The 19,067-nt window shown below is 39.0% G+C and overlaps 1 pseudogene; it reads left to right on the plus strand.

The window, feature by feature from the left end:
* Nucleotides 1–4,234: 4,234 nt before the first annotated feature.
* LOC139714144 (uncharacterized) lies at nucleotides 4,235–17,542 on the plus strand (annotated as a pseudogene).
* Nucleotides 17,543–19,067: the final 1,525 nt, after the last annotated feature.

Consider the following 19,067-nt stretch of genomic DNA (forward strand, 5'->3'; position numbering starts at 1 on the left):
TTTAGACAATATCCAGGAAAAGAAGAAAGGTGCAACACGTGTATCATCTAAATAACGCCCCTCTTGAATGTGTTGAATCCGTGAAGTACTTGGGTGTAACCATCACTTCTGATTTGAAGTGGACCCAACACATCAACAATACTGTCAATAAAGCCAATAACGTGCTTGCATTTCTAAGACGCAATCTTCGCATAAAATTTTCTGATGTTAAAGCCACAGCTTACAAAACGTTGGTTCGACCAATTGTTGAGTATGCTTCCACAGTTTGGGATCCATCTACCAAGAACATAATTCACCAAGTGGAAATGGTCCAGAGAAGAGCTGCGCGATTCACTTTAAATCGCTATCATAACACCTCGAGTGTCACCAAAATGCTACAAGAACTTAATTGGACCACTCTGGAACAGCGCAGAGAAAATGACAGGCTAATTATGATGTACAAAATACACAATAATCTTACACCTCTTTCAGCACAGGACTATATTATCAAACAGGCTACTCAGTTGACGAGAGCCTCGCAACCACACTCCTATCAGGTACCATATTCGAGAACTGAATCGCATCGCCATTCGTTCTTCCCAAGAACCGTAAGGAACTGGAATTCCCTGTCGTCAGAAATTGTTTCAGCGCCATCTGTGGGATCATTTCGAAACCGTCTAATGGTTGATCACAGTGGCTAGTTATTTTTGTCATATTTTTCTATGTGCTTGTAAATATCTGTAAATAAATTGTACTATAATGTAAATAGCACCAGTCTGCAAGAATCTTCAGTCTATTGAAGGAGGCAGACTTAATCAGAAGAAGAAGAAGAACCTGCAATTATCTTGTATTGCACCCTTGAAATAAAGTCTGTTTGCCCACAGAGACCGCGTAACAAAAGCGGCCCAAGGGAATCCTTACGAAGTGTCACAAATATACCGATAGAATGCTGTTTGACTGCACGCACACATTCCTGAATCTTACGAAATGTCACAAATGCGATATGAGGCGAAAATCGTTGTTACAGAAATGCCGTGTTGAACATTTCTTCCGATTTTTGTTGAACAATTCAAGACTTGAAAACAAATACCACACAAAACGTAAAGATATTTGCTTCATTGTGGTATAATTCGATTCGGCAAATTCTAGCATAGTTGGAAAATACAAGAATTGAAAAAGCAGTGAAACTTCAAATGCATTATTCTCGAAAGTTCGTTTTTGCATTCCGAGGACCGACAGGACGGTTTGTAAGATGCGCGATGATCTGTTACGTGAAAATGTTTTCCCATGGGAGAACATTACAAAAATGTTCCGCCCGTGGGCGCATGTAACCAATGTGCTTCCATCACATGACTGTGTTTAGCCAATCACTAACCGGTATTTGAATAACCCACATAATACCACCAAATAGCTCACTGGTCCCTTCAGTGAGTCAACCAAACCCCATCACAGCCAGATACATGTGAAATTCCCTGACAAAGTGCTGATACGGAAGCGCGCCCGGAATCTCAAAGGCAACGGGGATAATCATTTTATTCATCACAGACGACCTGCCGAAACGAGTTAGAGAGGAGCGACAAGGCTAGATTCCTACCCTAAAATCGGCAAGAAGTACCGGAAAATTGACATAAATTTCTTGAAGCTGTATGGGGATCACGTGTGGCTATACGGAAAGCACAGCAGGAAAGTTTTTTCATGAAGATTTGAGGAAAGGAGAAATCCAACAAGGATCCAACCATCCAAACAGCTATGCGAGTGCTACAGGGAGTCCATCGCAACGCAGACCAGTGGTGAATGGAAGCCAAGGAAGGGTTCCACCTCCAACAGGAGAGCGGGCCGGGCTATTAGATTGTGTCGAGAGGGAATCACCAGTGACAAAACCAGAATTATGCCGATGACACATAAAAACATAGAGAAACAAAGAAAGGGAGGGACGAGGTCCCCATCCTAACCCCGCAGCCAATCCTCTGTTCCTCTAATGAGGAACAGGTAAATGTCAGCATTTCCCACCATCCAATGAAGAAAGCAAAGCAGAAGGCAGTGGATACTTTGCCAACAGTAACTGGGAAGAAGAGGAAGCAGCCCCTTCCGCTTTTCAGAAATCATATTCAATAATATAGTAACTGCCATTACAAAATCACGAAGTCGACCTTGTACGATATAAAAAAGTGAAAAAAAAAATACAAATACGAACAACTTAGAGGTTAGTGCCATACTGGAAAGTATGGTGTGTATGGAGCAGGACAAAGAAAGAGAGAGAGTTGTCTCAATATGGAAGAGATAATGTATTCATCTTTCTTCGGCTTGACACCAGTTGAAATCAGAAAATTAGCATATGAATTAGGTTTACAAAAAAACATCCACATATAAACTTGGAGAACGCCCTTTCCACAGAACAAAGATGGCGGGTAAAAATGTTTCATTAGTGGATTTCTTAACAGGAATCCAGACATTTCACTCCGAAAACCCAAGGCGACTAGCATCCCACAAGCCATTGGCTTCAACACAACTGCCATAAATCAGTTTTACAAGAACTTAGACAAAAACAGTCTAAAAAGACATCCGCTTCTAAAGAAATCAACCAGATGGAAGGCAACAAAGAAGGTCACCTAAAAGTGTTCCAGGAGACAAAAAGGAAAAGAAACGTGGGAGTGGTTGGAGAAAACAGAGCTCAACTGATACATGGTTTTGCATCTTTTGCATGGAGGAGCATATCCATCTATCAACTGAAGACTGGACTGTATGCAGACTTTGCCGCAAGTGGGCTCACAAAAACAGCACAGATTATGAAAGTCATCAATCATGCTCCCTTTGATGTATCCTTGACCTATGCCGTTAAATCAATAGACGAATACTGGTGTACGAATTTTTATAATGCATTGATTGTAGTGAAGTTCGAAAGTTTTATTGGACGTTTGGTTTTGAAATGTAGGGTAAATTTAGAATATGTTTCCATGTCATATTATTTGTTGTTGTTTTTTGTTGTTGTAGGTATTAGATTACTCCAAAGTTCAGATGTTTTTCATAAATACCTACTGGATATAACACAAAATACACTTTTAAGTGTTCTATTGCTTGAAATCAGATGTGGAATAGAGATTAAAAACCAAAACTTGTTAGACTTGTTAAATTGGCTTGTATCATTCTGAAATTTAAGTGATTGGGGGCTTGTGCTTTTCACATTTAGGTTTTTGGCTTCAGATGAGATCTGCCCACAGGTAAATTTCTGGAAGCTCACAGACCATTCAAGAGAGTTTGATATCTGGCCGACATTCAACTTTGGGCATTCCACGTGACAGCCGAAGTGAATCTAGAGAGTAAGATATCCAGGTGGCCTCTGTCCAGTGGCTATCACCATCATGTGAGATGTACAGAGATCATCCATGGATAGTCCGGTTGATATCAAACTCTCAAGATAGTCTGCAGAAGTATTTCGACATGCTGAAAGAAGCACTTACAATGGAAGACCTCATCACCAAACCTCACAGAATCTACAACATAGATGAGTCTGGAGTCCAAATGATTAACAAACCAGGCAAGGTGTTTGCTGCAAAAGGGCAGAAATCTATGGTAGCATTAACCAATGCAGAGCACGGGGAAAATGTGACAGTGGTTGTTTGCTGCAACGCTAGTGGTACATATACACCCCCATATCTCATCATGAAAGGTTTGCGACAAAAGGTCGAATGAACAGATGGCATTCATCAAGCTCATCACTCATCAAGCTCATGGACCAATCATATGAAAACGATGATGAACTGACTGCAGTCGATCTTTGGCGTATCCTCAAGGATCTCTCCAAGCAAGACCGACACACAAGCCTTCAAAGCTGAAGCCATTTATCAAGCTCATGGACCAATTATATGAAAACGACGACAAACTGACTGCAGTCGATCCTCGGCATATCTTCAAAGAACTCGCCAATGTCAAAGCCTCGGTTACAACTCTGAAGCGATTGCACGGACGACTGGGCTAGAGAAATTGCAAGGTGCGGTACTGTCAAATGGTTTGTGTTGCGAATAGAGTGAAAAGACTGGACTTCTGCCAGGAGCTGCAGGCATCGAATTAATCTTTTGACCATGTCACCTTTACAGATGAATCAACAATTCAACTCAAAAGCAACGAGAGCATTTCGCTTTACCAAGGAAGGTCGCAACCGTCCCATGAGGGATACCGTGAGGCACCATGGAAACTCTATGGGTAGGCAGGAATATTGAGGCGTGGCCCAACAAATCTCCTAGTCTCTAGAGGCATCATGGACTCTGCCTTCTATGTCAAGAGCATCCTAAACGACACGCTCCTCCAATTCATCAGGGAAGTGTACTCCGATCACCACAGACTACAACAGGACATCGACCCCAGGCACTGCTTGAATCTCGCAAAGCAGTGGTCAGACCCGCAATATCAGTGACTGAATTTGACATAGCTACAAGAGGACTGAAGCCAACGGAGATAGTGAGAGTACTACAGGCCAAAGACGTGACAGTGACTCGTGAGTCTGTATCTCGCTTCCTGTTGAGGTACCAGAAGACTTATAGCCAAGCAACCAACACACAAGTCTTCAAAGCCGGAGCCACTCATCAAACTCATAGACCTATTATATAAAATGATGACGAACTGACTGCAGTTGATCTTTGGCGTATCCTCAAGGATCTCACAAATGTTGAAGTCTCAATTATAACTCTGAAGCAATTGCATCGACGACTGGGCTGGAGAAATTGCGAGGTGCGGTACTGTCAATTGGTTCGAGTTGCGAATAGAGTGAAGAGACTGGACTTCTGCCGGGAGCTGCAGGCATTGAAGGAATCTTTTCACCTTTACAGATGAATCAACAATTCAGCTCAAAAGCAACGAGAGCATTTTGCCTTACCAAGGGAGGTGGCAACCGTCCCATGAGGGATACCCCGAAGCACCCCACAAACTTTACGTGTGCGCGGTAATATCGAGGCGTGGCCTGATATATCTCCCAGTCTGTAGAGGCATCATGGATTCTGCCTTCTACGTCACGAGCATCCTGAACGACATGCTCCTCCAATCCATCAGGGAAGCGTATCCTGATCACCACAGACTTTAACACGATATCGACCCCAATCAATGCTCGAATCTCGCCAAGCTGTGGTCAGCCCAGCAATATCAGTGACGGAATCTGACATAATTATAGCTACAAAGGGATTGAAGCCAACGGAGATAGCAAGAGTACTGCAGGCCGAGATGGTGACAGTGACTCTTGAGTCTGTATCTCGCTTCCTGTTGAGGTACCAGCAGACCGACATGCTCCTCCAATCCATCAGGGAAGCGTATCCTGATCACCACAGACTTTAACACGATATCGACCCCAATCAATGCTCGAATCTCGCCAAGCTGTGGTCAGCCCAGCAATATCAGTGACGGAATCTGACATAATTATAGCTACAAAGGGATTGAAGCCAACGGAGATAGCAAGAGTACTGCAGGCCAAGATGGTGACAGTGACTCTTGAGTCTGTATCTCGCTTCCTGTTGAGGTACCAGCAGACCGACATGCTCCTCCAATCCATCAGGGAAGCGTATCCTGATCACCACAGACTTTAACACGATATCGACCCCAATCAATGCTCGAATCTCGCCAAGCTGTGGTCAGCCCAGCAATATCAGTGACGGAATCTGACATAATTATAGCTACAAAGGGATTGAAGCCAACGGAGATAGCAAGAGTACTGCAGGCCGAGATGGTGACAGTGACTCTTGAGTCTGTATCTCGCTTCCTGTTGAGGTACCAGCAGACCGGACGAATTATAGCCAAGCCATTGACATGCAAGCTTTCAAAGCAGGAGCCATTCATCAAGCTCATAGACCAATTATATGTAGACTACTTTATTCTAAATATTGATATACATGTATGTTTATATACAAAGCTCCAGTTGACACACAAGAGATGGATTGACCATTAGGAGGTTGGGTAAGGAATCTTCCCAGCTGGTTTCTGCCATTCATAAAATTTATGTTGATTGGCAAAAACGTTGGTGTAAGTAGAATGTGGGAACTTCTTGACTGGAAGTATGGCTCCCCATAGGCAGTCGAACAGGATCTTCAACAGAGTATTGAAGATTTTCCTAAGCCTACACAAAGGGAGAATAAGAAACTAGAGCAGTTTTGACATTTGCTCCTGGAGATTGAGTATGCCAAAGAGAGCGAGAATTTCCCAGGTTTGTTGCATTTGGAGTCTGCCAGAGGTTTGTGCTTTATCATGCAAAGATTCGCAATGACCCTAGCTTCATGTTGCCTCGAGACACAGAGCATCAAGATGTTGCAAGGAAAACAGTCAATGTAAGGGCTACAAATGTCAAGGATGTCCATCCTCCAGCTTCCAAGGACTTTTTGTCCCATCCACAACACTAAATCAATGAGTGTAAAGTATTCCTTGTAAAAATGGTACCTGAGAAGAATACTGTATTCTCAAGCAGTACCAACTTTGTTTCAGATGCTGCTTCTCGGGACACAGATCGGGAGTGCAAGGCTGAGGTGAAATGTGAATCATGTGGTAGCCAACGCTATTTGATGATTCTTCACTCTGAAAACAGCAATGTATCTGCAAAGAATTGCAAAAAACATTTTTCTAACCCACTATGGAAGGCTGATAACAGACAACATCGCTATGTTTGGTGCGCTAATACTAGACTACATATGGAAAGCCAAAATTGCAATGACAATTCAGCGCGATCAGCACAGTAATATAGTGTAGGTATGCAAATTGTTAATAGTTAATAGTTTAGCAGTCAAATCCAAAATCTATTCGACATTCAAACTAGTGTAATTTACCCATTTCCAATCTCTAGGATTTCGTTTCCAGTGTAGCCTAATTCCCTCCAAATTAGATAAGGAAAGTCAGTTTCACAAGGTCAAAATTTTCTTTGAAATGTTCAAAATGTTCAATAAGTATGTCTCTAGCCCCAGTTTATAAAAAAAAAAAAATAAAAAAAAAAAAAAAAAGAGGAAAAAATGGCCGCCCTTCGCATGTGGACGTGAGTACTTCACGGTGAGAGCAGAATTCTTTTATCGGTGACGAATATGACCAAGAGTGACTTTTAAGTGGTAAATTTTCTTCCTCTTACTTTTCTGTAACTTTTGTGAAACTCAGTGTGGATTTCGTATGCAACTGTGGTCACAATCATGGAGAAAAATTCACCGTACGCAAAGAAACCAAAGTTGATCAATGATCATGCGGACACTGCGGTTCCTCCTCGTGAGTCTCCCGGAGCCGCCGGGGACGTTCTAGCGCGTGACCCCTCTGCTAGACGAGAGCTTCTATCTGCTACGGACAAGCCGTGCTACGCTGCTGTAACAGCCGCCGGCCTATCGAGCTCACAACCTCCACAATGGTTTGTACAGTTTTTCACTGAATTTGAGAATAGACTGGATGTTCGCATTGAGTCACTGCTTGACAAAAAATTTGGCGACCTCACATCAATAGTCACAGAGCACGATGAGAAGATCAAGAGCCTCTCTTTTGATATCGCTAACCTGAGAGATACTGTACAGGCGCTTCAGACTGACAATGGAAAGCTGGAGAGGAAACTGGACGATCTTGAAAATCGTTCACGACGTAATAATCTTGTTGTCTTTGGGATTCAGGAGTCCGACAACAAGGAGGACTGCAAGAAACTCATTCAAGATTTCCTGCGCTTCGCAGATGTCCCCGAAGAAGACATCAATGATATCCAGCGATGTCATCGAACACCGTCATTTCGACCTCAGGGACAGGAGAATGCTCCACATCATCCAAGAAGGATCCACATAGGTTTTTGGTTCCTTTACTGCAAAGGAGAGGGCACGCAAGGCTTGTATCAACAAGCTGAAGGCTACAAGATCGCTGTACCTGGATCACAAAGCATTCGTTGCAGAGGATCTCTCACAACATGTTCTTCAACTTCGAAAATCCAAGGCTGGTGCATTCAAGCGGCTCAAGGAGGAGGGCAAGCGCCCCTTTTTTATTTTTCCTGACAAGCTGTGCTTTAGAAATCCAGACGGAAAGATCACCACAGCATAATCTTTAACACTATGGTATATTTTCTGGAAAGTCGGTTATCACATCGCCACCCATGTTGATTGTTTTTTTTTATTGGTTCATATACATGTACCTTGCTATGTTATCATTAAGATAGTCGTGACCAGGAAAGATATGTGCTTTCATCATTTTAGAAAATGATCATTACCGGTACCATCTTTGTATTAAAAAATAGTAGCACTTACACTAGTTTGACCAGTGAGCACCGAGTACTGTTATTTCTTTTTTTTTTGATAAACACAAAAGGTATTTATCACACGTCATAGTTGGACACAATTCAAATATTATGATTAAAAAATCACGATTTATTTCCATTGTACAAAGGCAACTATCACTATTTTTTCCGGAATTATTTGACTTGTTTAAGATGACAAACATGGTTGACCTTTTGAGGAATTCTGTGTGTTTATTAAATGATGAGATACAGTTGTATACAGTCACCCCTAGAGTGTCAGGATAAGGTGAGTAGTGATATCTTATGATTTAAGATATAATCTGGGGCTGAAAATACTTTTGTATTTTTTTAGTGTGTATAAATTTTATATGGTGGAGACAGGGGTCATAAGACCATTAAATTGTTTTTGTTTGTTATTTTAGAGTTTAAATTTCAAAACTTATGCATGTACTGTATTTTGCATCTTCTGTTTGAAGGCACTCTAGTCATCTTTCAGTTACAGTTCTGCTCGAATCGCCACATGCCTTGCACTATTGGTTTGGGCTGTTTTTTTGATTTGAGGCCCTTTACCTTGTAACCTAGTGCAACTCTTTTTTCTTCATTAGTTGTCCTAAATCTGTTTTCGTTTGATGATGTTGGTGTCAATCACTTTGAATAAGTTTTTTGTTTATGCAGCTTTTTTTTTCTTGTGGAATGCTTTCAGTGCTAAAATTCATAATACCCAATCTGATTTTATGGATTACATATTTTTGTTATCTCTATTTATACAGATGTGTACTAATTCATTGTGTGTTAAATATTTACATTATGGATGTTAGATTATCAACTTTCAATTGCCGGGGTATACAAGATCATATAAAAAGGCGAAAAGTGTTCCATTACTTACGGTCAATTGACAGTGATATAATTTTTTTTACAGGAAACCCACTCTTCTCCTTGTGATGAATCTTATTGGAAACAGCAATGGGGTGAAAGGGCCTTTTTTTCAAGCTATACATCTAATAGTAGGGGTGTCGCTATTTTAATTCGTAATCATATTTCATTTACTCTTAATTCTTTATTTGCTGATCCTAATGGAAGATATTTGATTTTATCAGTGGTAATTAATAATGAACCTTTAACTTTAGTGAATGTTTATGGTCCCAATAATGATGACCCTGATTTTTTTCTCCAAATATTTGCTAAGATTGAACAATTCAATTATACCCCCCTGATATGTGCTGGAGATTTTAATGCTGTTTTGACACCCTTGGACTATAAAGGTGGTAAGCAAACTCATGCAAATGTTAAATCTAGGGATATGATTTCAGTTTTAATGGAAGAATTCAATTTACATGATATTTGGCGAGACTTTCACCCGAACCTAAAACAGTATACAAGACACCAAAAGAATCCTATAGCTCTTTCTAGATTAGATTTTATATTAGTCTCAGAAAATTTTGTTAATAATTGTGTTAGTTCAAAGATTCTTCCTGGGATTCAGTCTGATCACTCAATAGTTGTTTTAAATTTTAAGGACTGGCAAGTAAAAAGGGGGCCAGGGTTTTGGAAACTTAATTGTAATTATTTACATAATGATTCAGATTTCATTAACACCGTAAAAGCGAAAATTGAAGAATTTAAAATTGTACATCGTTATTCTGAATGCAATCCTAATATTATATGGGATTCTTTGAAGTGCTCAATTACAGCGACCTGTATAGAGTATAGTTCTCGGAAAAAGAAGGAAAGAAATTCCAAAAAAGAAAAATTGTTTAAGAATATTGAGGAAGTTCAGATGAAATTAAGCAGAGATACAAGTAATAAACACTACATTGAAGAACTGGAAAATATGAATTCTCAATTAAATAAAATTTTTGATTATGAAACCCAAGGCTTAATCATTCGTTCGAAAGTTCGTTGGATAGAAGAAGGAGAAAAGAGTTCGAAATATTTTTGTAATCTTGACAAAAGGATGGGTGAAAAGAAAAGTATATATAGAATTAAAAACGAAATTGGTGCTGTTATCTCAGATCAAACTAAAGTAGAGAATGAAATTTATACTTTTTTTCAGACTTTATATAAAAATCATATTGAGGATAATGAAGAAGTTGTGGATGATTTTTTGGAGTCCATTGATATTCCTACTTTAAACGAGAATGATAAATATTTCTTGGAAAAACCATTTTCTAAAAAAGAATTATATGATACGCTTTTATCAATGAAACACAATAAATCTCCGGGATTTGATGGGCTCCCCGCAGAATTTTATGTAGTTTTTTGGCAAGATATCTCTGATTTACTTTTAAATTCCCTAAATTTTTCCATGGAAAATGGCTTTATGTCTTCTTCCCAGCGGAATGGTATAATCACTCTGATTCCAAAAAAAGATAAGGACCCTTTGTTTTTAAAGAATTTTAGACCGATATCTTTATTAACCGTTGATTACAAAATTCTTGCCAAAACATTGGCAAACCGTCTTAAGAAAATACTAGATCAATTAATTCATACTGATCAGTCTGGGTTTATGAAAGGGAGACATATTGGGAATAATATTCGATTATTAATTGATACAATTCAGTATACTGATTTTCATGAAATACCTGGAGCAATTCTTCTGTTAGATATTCAAAAAGCTTTTGACAGTGTAAACCATAGTTATTTATTGAAAGTTTTAAAAAAATTTGATTTTGGAGATAAATTTATTGGTTGGATTAGGTCAATTTATTTTGGAAGAAAGAGCTATGTCTTAAATAACGTTTTTTTAACAAAACCCATCGACATGGAAAGGGGAATCTTTCAGGGTTGCCCTATCTCCCCATATTTGTTTTTGTTAGTTATTGAAACTATGGCTCAAGCTGTAAGACAAAATGATAATATTAAAGGTATCCCTGTGGAGGGAAAGGAGTTAAAGATATCCTTATTAGCCGATGATTCCACATGCTTTGTAGATGGATCTATAAATTCTTTCAATACTTTGTTTAATTTGTTGGACACTTTTGCTGTTTGTTCTGGTTGTAAACTAAATATTTCAAAATCTGAGGCTGTATGGATTGGTTCTAGAAAAGGCTCCCTTGACTTTCCTTTCTCTGAAAAAGGCCTTAAATGGACGCAAAATCAATTTAAAACCCTTGGTATAACATTTTCTTTGAATGTAAATCAGTTATTTAATTTGAATTTTTTGCCCAAATTAGAATCAATTAAAAGTGTACTTAATTTTTGGCGAGCTAGGAATCTCTCTTTGATTGGGAAGATTTGTGTTGTAAAAACCCTATTATTGCCCCAACTCCTCTATCAATTTTCAGTCTTGTGTATAAAGATTCCTAGTAAGTTTTTCAAATCTTTGAATACTATATTGTATAAGTTCATTTGGAATGGGGGCAATGATAGGATTAAAAGGCAGTATTTATGTAATGATTACTCCCAGGGTGGTTTACGAATGATCGACCCCTCGATTTTTGCTCTTTCTCAGAAATTGAATTGGGTTAAAATGTTACATGATGAAAGTTTTGACAGTTTCTGGAAACGTATGGAGCTTTCAGTTCTAGAGAATTTCTCTCCGGTAACGGATATTTTGTGGAAAACTAATGCTCCAGAATCTATTTTAAAGAAATTGCCATCTGTTCAGTTAGCTGATTCTTTAAGGTCCTGGTATTCATTCAGAGAAAAATTGGTTAAAATTGAATTTGGATCAGCTTATTCTGAAATAGGTGCATGCCAGTCTTTATGGTTTAATAAGAATATTCGATCCAGATCAAAACAATACTTTGTATATGATAATTGGTTACAGAAGGGTTTGATTTATATTAATGAGTTATTGGATCCTGTTCACCCTGGGAGTAAATTATTTGAAGAGCTGGTGCTTGATTATGATATAGATAAATCAGATAGGAGGAAATATAATTTTTTAATGAAGAATATTCCACAAGAATGGCTCACACATTCAGAAATAAATCAAGATTTTATTTTTGAAACGACTGTAGGTAAACTTATGCAAACTCGTAAGGTTTCCAAGTATGTATATGATGTAATGTTGGAAAAGGTCATCCCAGTTAATCATTTTTCTTTTTGGAATGACTCATTTAACCTAAATTCTCCCATATGGGAAAAAATCCTTATGAGAAATTTGACAAGCACCATTGATACTCGATTACGATCCTTTTTTGTAAAACTGTTTTATAGGGCAATAGCATTAAATGAATTTTTATTTAAAATCAAGAGAAAAGATTCATCATTATGTTTCTTTTGTAATAAATCGCCTGAAACTTTTTTACATTTGTTTATTTTATGTCCCCATATACTACCTTTATGGCAAAAGATAATAGATATTATAAATCACAAGGAAAAGAAAAATTATATATTTTCTAATTTTGAGAAAATGTTCGGTCTCTATCGAGACTCTTATATATCATATATTTTTTTATCTGTAAAGTATTTCATATATGTCTGTAAATTCCAGAATAAAACCCCTACTTTTGAATCTTTCCAGGCTTACTTAAATAATAATAAAGAAATAGAATATAGAATTTCTAAAAAGAAAGGCAAACTTGGTATTCATTTTCAAAAATGGAGGTTTGACATTTAATTTGCGCTGTATATTTTTTCTACACGGTATTTTTGTCATATTTGTTATGTGATATTTTAAGTATCCACTTTGTTTTGCTGCACTTTTTATTATGTGATTCTGTAATTCGATTGATTTTTTTATTCTTTGCTGTAAATGGCATTTGCTTTTTACCAATAAATACTGAATGAAAAAAAAAAAAAAAAAATTGCTTGTAGAATCTAATGCCAGCGTTTTATTTTTGAAGATAGAAATATGTTACATTATAATCATATCAAGATACTTGAGACCTGTCTCTATCTTTATTTTAAACAGGTTTCATCTCTGGCTTTGATGGAGGGACCGTCCTTCTACAAGGCAATGAAACATAGAGGAGGGAAAGAAAGTCTAACTAGATTTAGGGTCTATTGACAAATACTTATTCATAAGAGATCGATCCTAGATCTTTGTACAAAGTACTTTTTATGCAGACTCTCTACCCTGCAGTTACAAGTTTCAAGCCTTCGGAAAAAAAAGTAAAGATTTACTTCTCAGTTGAACACTCAAGTGTTAATTTTCTTTTCTTCTGGCTTTAAATTTTGTGTGTAAAACGCAATTCAAATATAATCCCCCCACCAAAAATAAATAAATAAATAAAACACAAACAAAACAAAGCAAAACAGAAATATTTCAATGAATAGCATTAGTCCCTTTTAAGAATATCAATTCATATAAGCTTTGTTTCTTGTGTCTGATGTAATTGTGCTTTATCTTATACGCTCGGACATGTGGATTAACATTCATTATCTCAATTTCTCTTTCTCCAGATGCTCAACTCCACAATGGAAAAGTTTATTTACAAGGAAGCTCAGCTGACATACTTCAGAAGGAAGCAGTCAAGGTGATTCAAGGCTGCTGTCAGCAGTGTGCAGCAATCCTGTCTGCAATATGTGGGCCCCATGCAGGAAATGTTCATGTTTCTTATGTTTCAAACATTTATTACGAAGATAACAAATCCCATAATGCATCTTCTCTACAGCTTAAAGGTGCATCATCTTCATTCATTCAGTTTAATGTGGGTGACTCCTCCTCTCTGATAGTAACACAGTCTGGTCATGATAAAAGAGTCATAGTGAAGGCCATACTAAAACAAAGGCTGTAGAGGTCATGGGCAACACTGACCACAAGGAAGAAGATAGCATAGAAGCCAGAGTTGCTCTATGCCAGAGGACCCCCTCCCCCCCCCCCAAAAAAAAAAAAAAAAAAAAAAACTTCACTTGGAAAGTACTGTATAGGGACTTGACCACCCTACATAAAGGGGATACCCCAGTCATTTCTCATCCAGACTACCAGAGATTCTAGGAACTCCTTCCCCACCAATAAGTATGCAGAAGGATACTTCCCTATCAATGCTTGTCATAATAATAATAATAATAACAATAATAATAATAATTATAATAATACAGTGCCTATACAGCGCATATCATTACCGTAGTGTCTTTATGCACTTTAAGGGAGAGGGATGAAAATGGAAAACTAGATATGTCGCTATGGCAACTGGTATGCCTCCGCCATAATGCATGATTCTCCTAATAGGTCTATAGTACATGTGGACAATGTGTGATTACATTTTCACAAAATTGACAAAATATTAAAATGACATGTTTGTCACAAATGTATCTAATGTTCACCTTCCTTGACCTATGTTTAATTGGATGAATAGGAGAGCATGTATTTGTGGATTTAAGAACTTTAACTTGACTTTAACCCATTCATAAGTTTACGCACTTGAGTAATTTTCAAGGTATAGAGGAAAAAGTGCCATTTCTGTATTGAACAGTAAATTGTTATCATTTTCATCTGGCCTTTGATTCATAAGAGAATCACTGTCAGGCAGAACATACATAAATATGTACTGTTTCAAGATAAATTGAGCCACTTCCGAGATATGGAGAAAGAAGTAAGTTCAGCACTTTCACTTGATCTTTGACCTTTTGACCTTTGACCTTCTTGGCAAAAAAAAAAAAAATCCCAGAGAATCTCTAGTGGGTTATACATGCATACATAAAATTAAAAAAAGATAATCCTGGTGGTATTGCACAAATATAAGGAAAATAGTAAAATTTTGAAGTATTGCCCTTGACCTTTGACCCCTGACCTTTGACCCCATGAACCCCAAATTTCCTAGATAACCACTGCCAGTCAGTACATGCATATATACTTTGTTCCATAAAGATACCTTGAACAATTTCCAAGATACAAAGAAAAAAGTGAAATTTGAACATTCTACTTGACCTTTTGACCTTTGACCTTTTGACCTCATGACCCCAAACTTTCACCAGAGAATCTTAATTGGGTAATACATGTATACACTAAGTTTCAAGAAAATATCTTCAGGCATTGCATAGATATGGGGGAAATAGTGAAATTTTAAGCATTTGACCTTGACCTTTTGACCTTTGACCTTGAGCATGTGCACCCAAAAGTTGATAGGCACAACTTCACCCCCTAATGCACATACATGCCAAGTTTCATTACGATACCTCAAAAGGTTTTGATAGTTACAAAATTCATTACGGACGGACAGAAGGACGGACGGACGGAAGGACGGACGGAAGGACGGACGGAAGGACGGACGGAAGGACGGACGGACGGACAACCCGAAAACATAATGCCTCCGGCACCACTTCGTGGCGGAGGCATAAAAAGAGAAATGAATTGTACAATGTATGTACCGTAGAGTACAATTTAAGGGCTAAAAGTAGTTATTGTCATGGTTCCAGTGTGCATGTGGTTATCACACACATCATGTTAAGTTCCTGGAAATTAAAGAGCATTATGCCATGATGTAGAGATCTAATAGCAGTGCTATATTTTTCTGACCAAACATGGTAAATGTTAAAGTTTTGATTTCAAACACTTATTTTTGTGTGTGTGTGTTTTGCTCATGTATGGGCTTTGCATGAACAGAAGTGGTTTGGACGTAAAGGCGACACACCACTGCCTCTTGCTTCATTTACATTTCTTGTATGTTTAGTTCTATTTTAATGAGTGAAACCATCACAGCTGTTCATTTCACTTTGGCTATAGTTTGTTCCACGCCTTTTATAAAATTCACGATGTGTTTGTTATAACCGGAGTGCACTATATTACTAGTGTCTAGCATGATGTGCCATTTACTTCATTTTACTGGATTCTTGTTGAAATATATTCATGTAATAAGAGTGTAATAGTACTCATTCACATTTTCTTCATATCCCATATTGTGATATTTATTTCCTACAGATTGTCTGGAATCATCTCTATGACCCTGCATCCAGTGGAGACAAAGGCACATTGTATGCTGTAAGAAACTTCCTCAATGCTCGAAATGTGACGGCTGACCCCATGAAGAACGCAAATGCTGCAGAACATCTACTATTAAAGACAATTTACCATTGCCCTCATACTAGCAGCTGCCCTCAACTTCTTTGGTATGGATGATTTTGATGCTGCACCAATGTAGAAAGAGATTCCAGCTTGATCTCCATGGAAAAACACAGACCTATGCATCAATGCTCATGCACCAGTTTGTGGACGAGGTGGCCCTACCATCAAATGTAGAACTTATTCATGGCACAGCAGATTTCATCTGTCACATCTGCCAGAACAAGTATACTTCAAAGAAAAATCATGAAATGTAAGAAAGAAAAGCACCCCAGTCATGAGCACCATCCCCCTTCCAAATCATCAGATGCTGCAGGGAATGATGGAATACAGAACTATTCCATTGGAGCCCTGGAATGGGACTCTTTGCTCTCGACTTCACTGAAGTACGGAGACATGGACCTGGAGCTAGGATAATCCCCTTGTACAAATTCATGCTGCTTCACTGCAAGGCAGCAAATAAGCCGAAGTACAGTTATCATAATAATGCGAACCTTGGCACAAGTTAAGGTTTTCTTTTCCCCCAAGGCTTTCCTATGAGTTGGTGTGGAACAGATTCGTCAACACAAGTGGGAAACAGATGGCAATTCTGAGGTTGATCGTCTTGTTGAACACCATAACCGTGTGTTTAAGGATGCCTGCAGTGGTTTGAGGGGGAATCTGACTCATCAGAATGTAGACCGCATAACCAGATCTGCTCAAGCAATCGATAGTCTGGAAGAAGAAATGACAGTCAAGCCACACAGAAATCAAGCAAGCATAAAGTTTCAATGAAGGATGATGCATCTCTAGCCTGTGAACTAGATAAGCTTGATGTATTTGGATACCAACCTGGAAGAGCTCATCACCGCTTCCCTCAGTTCCAAATGTCTGTCAAGTGAGAAACTGCCAACAATGCCTGTATTTCTACATTTCTCCTAGCCTTCTTTGGGTTCCTACGCGTGGGGGAGTTCACAACCCAGCAGAAACATGAGATTACAGACAAAGTACTAATCAGAGATGACATTCAGATAACTAAAACCCCTGGACAAGTCATGTTAGTATGCATCCGATACTCCAAAACAGACCAATACGGGCAAACAACCACATTGAGAATAGGAGACAATGAAGACAAGGAGATATGCCCGGTGTTGGGCATGGCAGCCTTCTTACAGGTGAGGCCCCCCATGAAAGGGCCACTGTTCTGCCACACAAGTGGTTCCCCACTCACCAGGTACCAATTCAGTGCAGTTCTGCGGAAAGTGTTGGCATGCATAGGTGCAAACCCAAGCCTTTATGGCATCCATTCATTCCGAATAGGAGCTGCAACCACAGCAGCCATGGACGGGGTACCAGGGGAACAAATAATGGCCATGGGGAGATGGCGCACTGATGTATACAGGAGGTACATACGGTAAATTAGGAAGCAACTCCTATTAAGGAGATCAAGGCCAAGAATTTTAAAAAAAGGAAAAAGAAAGGAGAAGAAAAGAAAAGAAAAATGGATTCTGCTGAAAAAAAAAGAAAAAAAGAAAAGAAAAAGAAAATTTAATAATGAATAAAGAAAGAAAGGAATAAGGATTAAAAAATGATAAAAATCCGAATAAATAATAAGAATAATAGTAATAGAGAAAATAAAAGAAGAAAAAAGAGTAATGATAAGCCATAAGAGGCAAAATGGTGATGGTGTCAATCACATGATATGTGATCATTATGATAATCCTCCCTTTAACATTACCATAATTATTTGGGGATATAATAGCATGTATACACAGATAAGCCCTCTCGCCTACAATAGTTATATCATGTGTAGCACAAGATACTGCCGGCTGTCCTCTTTTGTCATTTCAGGGCATCCCAAAATCTGGATAATGGGTGACAGCATCGTGCGCAGAGCCAAAGAGAGGGCCGCAGCAACACACCAACTCCAGCTAGGCACACCATACACCATCCAGTGGCATGGCCAAGGGGGCACAAGACTTGAGGATGTAGAAAGGATGGTGAACAACGGGCTGAGGTATTCTGCTCCCCCATCAATAGTGGTGCTTCACTTGGGGACCAACAACATTGGCCAAATAGATGCATGTAGCTGCAGGGCAGCAATCAAACCAGCCCTCACCACACTCAGAGCCAGGATGCCACAAGCTCTTATCATGTGGTCTTCAATCCTCCTTCGCATTGTCTACCATGGGAAGCGACTAACAGGTCATACTAACCAAGATGCATTGGAACGTGTGCGCGTATCGCTTAATAATTACGCGAGACGACAGACAAACCGCATGGGTAACACCTCAATCATCACTACCTGTTGGACCACGGATCAGACATCCTAATTGTGGACCTTGTCCTGGCAATAAAGAAAGCACTATTCCAATAATAAGCAAGACTGGGATAAACCCAAAGAACACCACATGTTGCACAACATCCAATTCTGTTAAGGCGCATTTACACCGCATCCGGCACGGCAGCACGGCACGGCATTCCGGTACGTCACACTGCGCGGCACGCCGTTTTCCCGTTTCCACTGCATACGGCACGGCAAAAAATACCGTGCTCGGATGCCGTCCGGCAGACATCCATCACCCGATGTTGTCATGACAACTCCTAGTCCAGACAAAATGGCGGCCCCCATAGAAGATGTCGATGAGGCAATTTTTATTACATTCTCATACATTCTCCTAAAAAAGGGCGAAACGACAATGGGTGCACACTCTTAACAGAAAGAGAGAAACACACGGAGAGTATTCGATGCTCATAAAGGAGCTCATTAGCGATGAAGAGAAGTTTAATGGGTACTTTCGTACGAGTGTGCCAGAGTTCATTGAACTGCATCGACTCATCAAGCAGGATGTGAGAAAGCGCAACACAAACTATCGATCCCCCATTTCATCTCACGAGAGATTGGCCATTTGCCTTAGGTAAGAAGTCTAGTAACATTAGAGC

The sequence above is a fragment of the Diadema antillarum genome, unplaced genomic scaffold (genome assembly GCF_040938485.1).
Source record: "Diadema antillarum isolate AM-2024a unplaced genomic scaffold, OU_Dant_1.0 seq00002175_RagTag, whole genome shotgun sequence".
In the NCBI taxonomy this organism is placed as follows: Eukaryota; Metazoa; Echinodermata; class Echinoidea; order Diadematoida; family Diadematidae; genus Diadema; species Diadema antillarum.